A 12,123-nucleotide genomic window follows, 5' to 3' on the forward strand; every position below is an offset into this window, starting at 1 on the left:
CTTTTATCTAAGGCGGTGCCGCTTGGTTTGGACAAGATGAACGTATTGTCCTTTGGAATGTATATGCATTTCTGACATTTTGTCCAGAATAAAGAAAGATTTTATCCACACTATGTGTGGTCCCAGGAGAACCTAAACATGCTAAAGATTACAGATTTAAAAACAAATTACTAATTTCCTTGTCTGTGAGTAAAAGGCAAGTTTCTAGGACTTCAGCAGAGGGCTTTTGTGTTTTCAGCACCTACCATGTTTTTGCATGGAAAGTGAAGAGTTGGGGTGTTTTCCTTGACCTTTAATATTTATCTGTGCTCCCTTTTTAAGGGTTATGTGGCATACCTGATATCTCTGTCACAAGCTGCTTTGTGTCCTTCACACAGCATGAAGCTGTGCCAAGCCAAAGATCCTCTGCATGTGAGGTTTTACAGCCAGTGTTTGACCTCTGAGTAACTTATGCAGCTGGTTGCTTATCTGCTCACTGGTGGAAATGATAGAGGAGCAGCAAAGGCCTTGGCTCAGTGTAGGCCCTGCTCAGAAATAATGAAAACATCCCTGTGTTATCAACACTGTCTTCTGCACAAATTCCAACACAGACCCTGTGAAGAAAATCAACTCTCCCAGCAGCGCACTGAATTAGAAAATGTTCAGCTAGCTCAGGGACTACCATGGCTGAGATGAAGAGGACACATTTAAGCATTCCTGATAATGGTATTTCCTCTGGTGACCCTTCTGTATGCTGAGCAGTCGCTCTGTCTGTACCAGACATTTCTGCCGCTCCTTGCTGTGGTGGGAGGGTGAGGTGAACTAGCGCCCGCCCTGCATTTCACCTCTACCCATATGGAAGCCTGGGGTGTTTCTCTCAAATCAGGGGGGGCTCAGTCACTCCCATCAGGTCAGAGCTGATACTGTGTTGTAGGAGCTTTTCAAAGACCAAGCAATGGTAGGTGAGGGATGACAGCTGCTGCAAAGAATCATCAAAAGCTGCAAAAACAGCTGCGAAAAAAGTTCATGATTTGCCATAGCTCTCTGCTTTTGTGGTGTTTTTACCACTGCAGGTGAGGCAGGAGAACTTCGCTCCGGTGATTTTGTGGTGAGTGTGAGCAGCTAGGCAATGATAATGTCACTCTGCATTCGCAGAAAAAAAAAGACTGACTGAATAAAACTTTTCCAGTGTGGACATGGAAAAGTGAGAGCATAGTTTGTCAGAAAAGAAAGAACCTTTTTATGTGAAATTGCTGCCTGCAGAGAAAGGTACTGTGAAAAACGAAGTTCACTCCTGTAAAATTTTAAAAAGGTTTAATAAAGACAATAAGAGACATAAAATAAAGCAAAGAGTTACAGCTGGGTGCCTTGGCGCGCTGCCAAGAGCACACCTGGTATCTTGGGAATACCCTTTTTATCCCATCCTGCTGTGAGGGTTTAATGCATATTCAAAGCATGTCCCCTCCCTGGTTCCGCCTTCTTAGAACATGCTCTGTGTGGGTTTTATTTCTGCTGATCATCATTATTTCTGAGTTTGGTTTCCTTTCTTCTGCAAATGGTCAGTGTTGGTAACAGTCCAGGCCTCTCATCCTTCTGCTGAGGGCAGCTGGGCTTCATATCCTTCCCCTGCTGCCAACGGCCTGGTCCTGGCTGCTGATAACAGCTTGGTCTCTATTTCCTGCTGCTGATAACAGCCTGGTTTCCACTGTCCTTCCGCTGGAAACAGCTTGGTCCTCCCATTGTCTTGCCTGTTGGAGTTATCTTGCCATGTCCAGATGAAACATATCCCTACTGTTCAGAATTCCTTTCTAAGCCTATAACTTGCTAAGAGAGAGAAGAATATAGCAAAAGCATATAGCATATAACATTCATCATAATACTTGCGAAAAGCCAATATTTACAATACGAATTCACAACAGTACTGATGATTAGATCACTGAGTGACCCAAGAGCAATGTCACAGTGTGGTAGGGAAGTGCCTTGGTCAGCAGTCGATGAGACAATGCCTTGGTCAACTTAGCAAGAAGTTAAAAACTGATTAATAGCAAACAATTTTTCTTCTAAAAGCAATGTACCTGATCTCCAGTGCAGGACAATCTACTGTGAGCTAATAACTAGCAGCTGTATACTATATGCAGATGAAAAAAGGAGAATGAACCACAACGGGGGGAAAACTGCCTTTCCATCTGGAGTTATTAATTGAAGGAACTCTTTTTAATAAAACAGATGCTAAGCAAAGATGCTAAGCAAATATGCAGTTGTCAAAAGTGATGCTGCTGTCCGAGCATTCTCACACCATTCAAGGAGTCTCACTGAAGTATCTGCTAGTATAAAGAACCTGAGACTTTAGTCTCAAATCGGGAGCATTCTTTATTCAATGACTTGCATATTATGATAGTGGTATTTTCTGTATGTGTGTAGCTTCATTCCTCAAAAAATCAAAAGAAAATTACATATTTGACTGCAAAGCTCCTGAGTGATCTTGAAAACCGCTAGCAGAAGGCAGACAGGCTGAGAAATGTTGCGGATTGATTAATTTTCCCTAAAGAATGCTGCCATTTGTGAAGTGCTAAAAAGTAGTGAAGGTTGTCTTCTTTTTCCTCATGTGCTGCTAACTGTATGCTGAAAAGTTCACATTGCTTTTGTTGGGGGCTGTTAATGAGCCAGAGACAAAAAGGTCCAGTTCAAGGCTGGAAGCAGAGAGATTCCTTTGGGAGGCCATACTAGGGGAGTAGGTGTAGGCCTGTGTCCTGCCAAAACTACTTCTCTATTGAACCATTCAAATTGCATCCTTGTGAGATGTTACATAGTGATTTGTGTCATTATGGAAACACACCATGGGATCAGTATAAACAAGAATACTGATCTTAAAGTAAAGCATGGACATGAGACAAAGGAAAATATAATGATTTAATTATTTTTGTTTAAATCCCTTTGCTGTGGATTGCTAGCTTTTGCTGTTATGTATTTTTGCCGCTATGTAATTGCTTAGCAAATAATTATGAATTTTTTTCCATTCCTTATGTACAAAGAAAACAGCGGGCTTGTGTGAACATGTAAAAACTTGTTACTGCTGTTACCTGCTTGCTAGGAGTATAACCTGGCCACATGTTGGAGCTTCATCCAAACCTGGTGGGGGTATGCAGCCACTGCTGCTTGGGAGATAGCCAACATGTTCAGGCTTGCCCAGACTTGTACCCCAGCACAGAAGTCATGACACAGCCCAACAAGAAACTGCCTATAAAAAAGGCAGAGACCAGGGGTAAGGCAGACATGTTGATAGAGTGGAGACTCCCCATGTCCCTAGTGCTGCTTGCTCATCCCTTACCAACAAATTAATAAATTGCCTTATTGATTAACCAGCCTGACTGTGGTGAACAATTTATAGCATCCTTCAGGATAAAATGGACAATTTGCAGAAGATCTCCAAAGCTGATGGACAGAGGAGGTATCTTGGGTTTGGAAGACAGGTGTCTGGTAGGGAAGGCAGGAGCCTCCCTTGAAATGAAAAATGTTGTCAGAAAAATTAATCCACAAACGCCAGAGGTTTATGTCCAAAAAGGAGACATTGGAGTCCCTTTTTCTTTATTCCAATAAAGGGAGAGGCCATGGGGCATTCCCCTGGGGTCTCTCAAATTTTTGGAGGGCGCAGCCTCCTTTTTATCCTAGTTCCCGGCCGCTTGTCCCTTCTCCCTTTCCCCATAGGCTGAGGTACTTGAGAGGTACAGGCTTCCCGGAACGCCTGACACCTGGGGTACCTTCCCCCCCCCACCCCCAATGCATAATCCCTTCTTAATTCTTAACTTTTGTGGAATTCATAAAGTTCTTTCAGTGCCTCTTTGATCTTTTAGTGGAATCCATCCCCTTGTTTCTGTTGTCTCTCACTGATAGCTGCATCTTATCAGTGGACCCACAGCTTGTTTGTAAAGACAAACCCATCATTCCGCTCAATGTAAACCCTCTCCCTCTGAATTATTATAATTTTGAAATCAAGGGGCTCTCAGGCTGAGATCTGGGGATAGGAACAACAGTTCTTTACTACTGTGTATAACAAGGCAAACAAGCAACAATAGCTACAGCTTTAACAACAAAACTGAACCAGGGACCCCATGACAGCCTTCTCAGTTGAGACGGGAAAGGATGGAAGAGAGGCTTTTGTTATAAATTCATATTGTGATATTGGCTTTTTTCAAGTAATAAGATGAATGTTTTATGTTATATGCTTTTGCTATGTCTTTTTCTTTTTTCTCCTGAGGGCAGCCAAAAAAGTTTTAGGTGTAGGTCAGGAAAAATTTTGGACGTTAGGGCTATGTCCTGCCTGTACAAAGCAAGATAACCTCCAGGGAACAGATGATGGGGTCTAGGCTGCTGTCAACACTGACCACCTGTAGAAGAAAGAACCCCAGCCCAAATAAAAAGATGATGAAACAGAAATTAAAACCAAATGCGCGTGCTCTAAAAAGGTGGACCCGGGGAGTGGCTATGCAAACTAGTTGAAACGTTTGAATATCCATTGAACCCCTACAGCAGAATGGGATAAAAGGAGTGTTCCAAAGACACCAGGTGTGTCCTTGGCAGAGAGCCAAGCACCTGGCCATTTTAACCCTTTGCTTTATTGTCTTTGTTTCCTAATTCTCTTTTTTTTTTATATTAAACCATTTAAAATTTATTAGGTGAATGAATCTTGTTTTTCACACTGAGAGGAATGATGGGTTTGTCTTTACAAACAAGCTGTGGGTCCGCTGATAAGATGCAACTATCAGTGAGAGACAACAGAAACAAGGGGATGGATTCCACTAAATGATCAAAGAGGCACTGAAAAAACACTATGAATTCCATAGAAGTTAAGAATTAAAAAGGGATTATGCATTGGGGGTGGGGGGAAACTAACCCAGGTGTCAGGCGTTCTGTACCTCTCAAGTACCTCAGCCTATGGGGAAAGAGAGAAGGGACAAGCGGCCGGGAATTAGGATAAAAAGGAGGCTGCACCCTCCAAAAATTTGAGAGACCCCAGGGGAATGCCCCATGGCCTCTCCCTTTATTCGAATAAAGAAAAAGGGACTCCTCTGTCTCCTTTTTGGACATAAACCTCTGGTGTTTGTGGATTAATTTTCCTGACAACACCTTGCTTCTGTTATAAATAAAATAGAGCCAAATTTATCAATAATAATTTTATTGAAAATTTTGAAAAATTGAGTTATGGAAACAACCACAATCACAGTTAAGGTCAAAGCATTGAGCCCAGGATGGGCGCTGGGTGAACTTTGAATCAGTCTCTACCGCCCTGATTCTCTCAAGTTCACTGCCTGTCCTTTGGAGGAGTGAGTTTTTATACAGTTTCTACAGCCTGAGGCTGTACAGTTCTTTCTTCCAGGTTTTGTTGTATATTCATATTTACTGTAGGTTTGTTAACCTACAGTAAACCTCCGAGAAGGGAGGGAAGGTTAGAGTGGCTTTACAGGAACTGAGTATTGAAATGCATGGTCTGGAGAATCAGATCAGTTCAGTATCAGGCGTAAATCACTGAGTTAGTACACCGATCTTGCTTGGGTGGGCTTTGTTCTCTTTGGTGCTATTCTGCTCTTTTGTGAATTACCCTTCTCCAGTTCCTGGCTGTCGTGTTGCAACTCCTTGCTCTGCATGTGTGTTTGATACTTGTAAACAGTTTTTATTTCTTCTCACTGCTTACATATATATATATACAATAAACCACAAATTACACAACCATGTGTTACACTTCGCAAATCCCCTCGGGCAGTCAGTCCCGGTGCTCCTGCAGGGCTCCGAGGAACAGTCGGCTGGAACAGCAGGGATGAGCTGAGATCCTGGGCTGGTGGATGAGGTGGATCAGCAGCTCCTCAGTGGTGGCTGGCACTGCCACACGTCCCGGCAGGACGGGAGGTGCGAAGCCCACCAGTGAAGAACAGAAGAATGGGTCTGGGTCATGGAGAACTCCCTTCTCCCAGCCGAAACAGCTCCCAGCAAGTGTCCTGCTCGGAAGCTGAAGAAACCAGCCAGCCCCCAGCTGCCCCTGCCCTCTTTTTTTCCTGCCCCTCTTCCCTCCTGGGCCCAGCCAAACTATTTGTGTTTCTCAAGCATCCACTAGGTACCAGTGATCAGGTTTCCCCACCACTGATGGGTAAAAATTCCACAGGTGAGACAGAACAAAAGGATGGACCCCCAACCCCCAATAGGAGGGTTGCTGATTTCTGGTTTATAGCGGCCCACCCCAAAGCCAGCAGGTCGGATGAGTATCTCTTGGTATTGGGAGCAGGGAGACAGCAAGGGGAGCAAACATTTCTTTTAGGTCACAGAGAAAATAGGTGGCAGAGCTGACCTCTGAAAGCCTGGCTAAGGGAGCAGTGGGCTTTAGAGAAGGGAGAATTTCTATATCAGTACTGTCAAAGACTTTCTGCACAGCACGTTCTGATGATTCAGAGTTTGTAATCAGTTCTGATTATCTGTCCAAAAATATTTTTATGAGAATTGGATAGAAGCTGTTTTTTAAGACAAATGGCTACCTTGGCCTACTTCAGACTGCTTTGCAGAGCCAGAATATCATAACAACAGATGATGTACTCTCAGTAATTCAGCACAGCACTCCTGCTGTATGGTCCTAGCATTTTATTCACAGGAATGCATGCTGTGATACTGATGTCACAATCCAGGAAATGAAGCATTTTAATCATTTTAGTGGCACACGTAAAAATGAGTATCACACACCTCCTGTTGTTTGCACAAGAATAAGCAGAGAGCTTGGTTTTTGGCTTATTCAGATGAATGAACACTGTTGTTCAAGTGGGAGAATAACAAATGCAGGTGATAGAATAGTTTAACAGTACTAAATTATTCAGGAATTTTGATTCTGTGGCAGCAGCCTGTTAGCTAAAGGTGTTTTAAAAAATTACCATTCCCTCAAAAAATCTGCTGACACAGATTTACCTGAGAAAAGCTTTTTGAAAATATGGGATTTAAAAAAAAATTGGGACACTTTGAACGTCTTTCCTAGTGGACTGATTCTTTCCATAAAATAAGACAACACGGGAGGAGGATCTGACTCTTATGGGAATTATTTATTTATGTACTTTATTGATGCACCTTGGTGTTTCACTGAATGTTGCTGAGGCAAAATTCCTGTGCTTAAAATGAATGTTATGATAAAAAAAGGGAAATTATAGAATTATACTCCATTATGGATTGATGGATGCATGTATTAAGTGAATGTAAGAGGTAGAATCAATCAAGTGATGCAGATTGGAGAGGACCCCTGGAGGTCTCTGGTCCCTTTTGTCGTCCAAATGTTTTGGAACAGGTCCATGTGATTCAGGTTGCTTTGGGCTGCTGGGTTCAAATGCCTGCAAGGCTGGAAACTTTACAAGCTCCCTGGGCTCCTGTGCTGGTGTTTGACCACTTTCATGGTGACCAGAGATCTCCTTTCTCCCAGCTGGGGTCTGCCTGGTTCTGCCTTCTCTACACTTTTCCTGGAGGTAGCTGGAAAAATTCAGCATCACCCAAATTATTACACAATTTAACATGCCTTCTGCATTTTTCATTCATCTAGGTTTGCACTGAATAACTTTTCTTGAATGCCTGTGGATTTGTATCTTTTCTGTCAAACAATTTTCTGATTACCTGGTCTGAAGGTTCTGATCTTGTGAAACCAATGGTAAAAAAATGGAACTCTTAATCTTAAGGTGATTTTTTTTTTTTTTCCTGGCAGTCTGCCAAATTATGTTAGCTAAAGCATGGCCAAAATATCCTACTATGTGTGAGAAAAGATAATGGAGCAGCATTTGCCATCTGCTGTGTAAAGGCACTGACTTTTTTACAGTTTAAAAAAATGGAATATCAGCTATCTGAGGAAATACAAGGACTATTTGATGGGTTAGGCAATACAGAGGTTATGACCAAGCTCTCATTTTAGGGTTTTTTTTTCTAATCCTCGCTTACTTACTGGAGATATTATTTTCTCCAGAGCAACCCTTCTCTGCCATGACTACCATGACTATAGCTTAGTGTTGCCCCTAGTTTTAGTTTAATTCATGGCAACTTCTCATTTAACTGTCTTAAAACTGGAATGACCATTCATCTCAGCTGGGACACAGAGCAGCTTTCTCAGCAGTAAGAATTCACTGCATGGACAAGGGGAGGGATTATTTAAATTTATTTTCTTCAGTTTCCACTGGCAAACAGAGATATCTATTTTAAAAATCTCTGTAAAGGACTATCACTACAATAGCTGGGGAAGGCAATGCTGCAACTCATGATTTTGCCAAATGCAAGTGTCTCACAAGACATGAAAGAAAAATAAAACTCGGGGAAAGACTACCAACATTTGCAGTGACACCAAAGACACTGGTGCATGGCCAGAGCTGAGAGTTTCTCTAAATCAATACCCAGAGACCTCACCTCCTTTCTGTTTTGTCCCCTGATTTTAAAAAACTGTTCTTCCTTTCTCTGAGGAATCCAGCCCATGCCTTTTTTGCATTTACTACCTTTTGAAAACAAGTGAAACAAGTTTTCTGGAGAACAACTTCTAACTGAAATAAAGTACTGGAAGAAGGCAGTTTTATCAGGAATAATGAGATTGAGAGTGGTGAGACACTGGCACAAGTTTCTCAGAGAAACTGTGAATGATCCATCCCTGGAATTGTTCACGACCAGGCTGGGCTCTGAGCAACCTGGTCTGGTGGAAGGTGTCCCTGCCCCTGACAGGGAGTTGGAACTAGATGGTCTTTCATCTTTACTAGAAGGTCTCATCTTAACTAGATGGACTCTCTAAACCATTCTGTGATTCTGACATTCCAAATGTCTTCTGAACTTAGGGCTTTCATCCCCGAAAATAAAATTCTCTGGTGGAAATTACTTGTTGACAGTCAAGTGAATCCTCATCAAACAATTTCAAACACACTTTCTTTTTTTTTAGGAGGGACTAATGTTATCATCATTGTCTGGTAATTTCTATTAGCACATGAATGCCACAGCTTGAGTGACAAACATATATTGTATCATCTTAAAATTTCACAGCTCTAAACACACTTGTTTGATTGGAGTTTTATTCATTCTCTGAGCTACATGATGTGTAGCTTTATTCATTCCCTGAGCTACATGATGGTGCCTTTAGCTTTCTCCTCTCTGTGGTTCTACTGGTTTTTAGATTTCTTTTCATCATAAATTTAACACATTTTTTTTTTCCTAAATAGTGAACAGTGTGTCTTAATATTTGGATTGGAACTGTTCTGACCGAGGTTCAGGTATCTGATAGCTAGTGAGTGGGAATAAAGTGAATTTGTTCAACCTGAGAATCAGTAAGAAAAATCGACCTAGATGCTAAGAGAAATGAGTGTTGTCTTTCTGTGAAACATTATTTTGTTTTGTTGGTAGAACCGATGAATAAACTGTCAAAACTCTTTCATGCCTTACCATGTGCTTTTCAGAATAAGTAATTCTTTTAGGGAAGGAATTATTCATTCACAGTTCTGCAATCTCAGAAGTCTAGCTCTCTTTTCTGGACACAGTGAAAATCTCTAAAATACCTTTGTCTGGGTGATCCTTGCTAATTTTTAGCAGATTGCATTTTTTGTCTTTTGTGATCATATACAAAGTATTTAATGATGTCTATCTTACATCCCTGCTGTTTGCAGGGGATTTCCAGATCCCCTGAATACCTCGGGACAGGTATTTCTTTATCTCAGGAGTGTATGCTGGGGAGGAGTAGAATGCCACTTTAACCTGACAGCTTATGCAGGCACAAAGGCTGAAAGGGAGAAAAGGAGATTTGAAATGGCTGTATCTCAGTTTGATGTGGCCCACAGCCAGGTATTCCCTATCAAAATACAGGTGAAAATAAGGTGTTATCAGGTTTTCCTCTAATCTTCTCTTCAAGAACTTTCATAAGGACCTTTGCTGTTATAGCAATGGAAAGCACTTACTATGGCACAGGCAGACAGAGAGGGAAACTGCCATCCTGAAAATCCTAAGAGCCTGTGACAATGGATGGAATGCAAAACTGGTGGATGTCCAGTGCTGTGCAGATATCATAGAATAATAGTTTAATTTTGGGTTGGGAGGTACCTGTAACCCACTTGCTGTGAGTATTGACATCATCAACCAGACCAGGTTGTCCAGAGTCTCATCCAATCTGACTGGGAATATTTCCAAGACCCTAATATGATTTATCCCACTGTTCTCCACTTTAGTGCTAACTTTTAGGAAATGGAGACTGACCCATGAGGTGCCATCATCCTTTCACCAGCTGTTGCAATTGAGGTCCTGCACATCAGTGCAGAAGAAAGAAAACTTGATTCCTTATAGCTAATCATGGCATTAATGTCATCACTCTGACTAATCATCTCTAATAATCTCTAATCATCTAATATCAGAACTAGTGAAAGTTACCCCACTTAATCTGGGAATGGGAGAATATTTGGAAGTAGTGTAAAATACTGAAGTTTAAAGCAATACATGTCGTCCCTGTGATCTTGAACTGTCTATGCTTTGTCTATGCTTTGGGTAGCTGCCCAGGTCTGATTCCTCAGTCAGTTTGCCAGTTTTCCAATTCCCAACATATGCAGGACATACTGGGTGAATTTTCCTAGGAAATCTTTTTTGTTTCTTTGCTTATCAAGCTGTCAGGTCTTCTTGGTTTTTGTTTGGTTGGGTTTTTTTTCTTTCTTTCTTTCTTTTCTGCTCAAAATGGCACTAGGAGTGGTATCTAAAGGAGTAGCATGAGAGTCAATTTGTGAGTGAAAAACAGGCATTGAAGAGTGCCAGGAAAAACAGGATTTTAAGCTACAAGCAGTACCTGGCAGTTTTCACCAGAAGTACAGGATGTGTGTACGTTATTCATCTCCAGCCATGAAGGATGCAGAGAGTATATCAGTAATTTACAGCTTGTAAGAAGATGGCACAGCCAGCTTCTGTTTTGACACATCAGGCTGCCAAATTTAACTAATTGGCAGTAAGCTGTTTTTTACCTAAGATTTTTACACTAAATTAATTAGTAATTACGTTACACTGTTCTTGCACTCTACTGAGCTCATAAGAAGCAAGAGGTACTCTGAATAATTTTGTGCCAGAGAAGCCTGTGCATTCTCCAGGAGTAACATAATCATTCTGCTACCATGAGACATGTTTTAGACTACATCTAACAGTTAAGTGTACCTGTGCAAAACCTATTTTGATTTCCTTCATCCTTTGGGCGAAGCACAAGTTTTGAAAGTTCAAATCTCTTGCCTTTGGATAATAGACTTCCTCAGATAATATTCAGTTCTGTCTTTTGAAGGAAATTTTCTTCCACCTTGCCCTTCTTGAATAGGACTAAACATTTCTAAACACCTTCAAAACTTGTATGTAGATCACACATAAAAACCACATTTTCTCATATTCAAAGAAATGAAAGTTCTTGAACTGCACTCTTTTACAGGGGGTGCAAACATGTGTAAAATGGAAGATTCTGTATATAATAATATCATAAATAGTTGTAAGAAGAATTAGGCATTTGGATTGCACAAAAACATGGACACAGCAAAGTAAGAAGTCCTAATCACTTACAAAGTTCAGATTCACAGATTCAAAAATCTGATGCATTCTGCCAAACTAGTGGCCAAGCTGCACTGCTGTCTGCAGGAATTAATCCATTTGCAGTCCACATCCTTATTTGGTGCCTCTCTCAATTCTTGTTAGGAAACACAGATTCCTGTTGTGTAATTAAGGATGGAATTGTGTCCTAGAGCTGATGCTGCAGTGGAGATCTGAATGGTCACATTCAGCTGAGGTAAATGTTAATACTGATGGTAATGCAGCATTATGTATGGCAATACTGACACTGAAAGGTGTTTATGGATTTTTCTTGGCATAATGTATCACATGCTCCAGATAAATACTGAATTAATTCTTCAAAGATAAATATTATACTGCTAATACGACTAATTATCAGTCTACAGTTTGTTGCATGTGGCTTTTTTCTCCTATATTAATAGATGACAAAAATATTTTAAGTGTAGCACCAGAAGAGACTACTTTGGGATATTTCATGCTGGTAAAGGAAAGAAAACAGATAGCCAACCATAAATGTAACTTTGTCTGTAAGAATGTGAACCTTTTGTTGAGTGAACTATGTTTGTTAACACAAGGCGTTATTTA

The sequence above is a fragment of the Cyanistes caeruleus genome, chromosome Z (assembly GCF_971803275.1).
Source record: "Cyanistes caeruleus chromosome Z, bCyaCae1.hap1.1, whole genome shotgun sequence".
NCBI lineage: Eukaryota > Metazoa > Chordata > Aves > Passeriformes > Paridae > Cyanistes > Cyanistes caeruleus.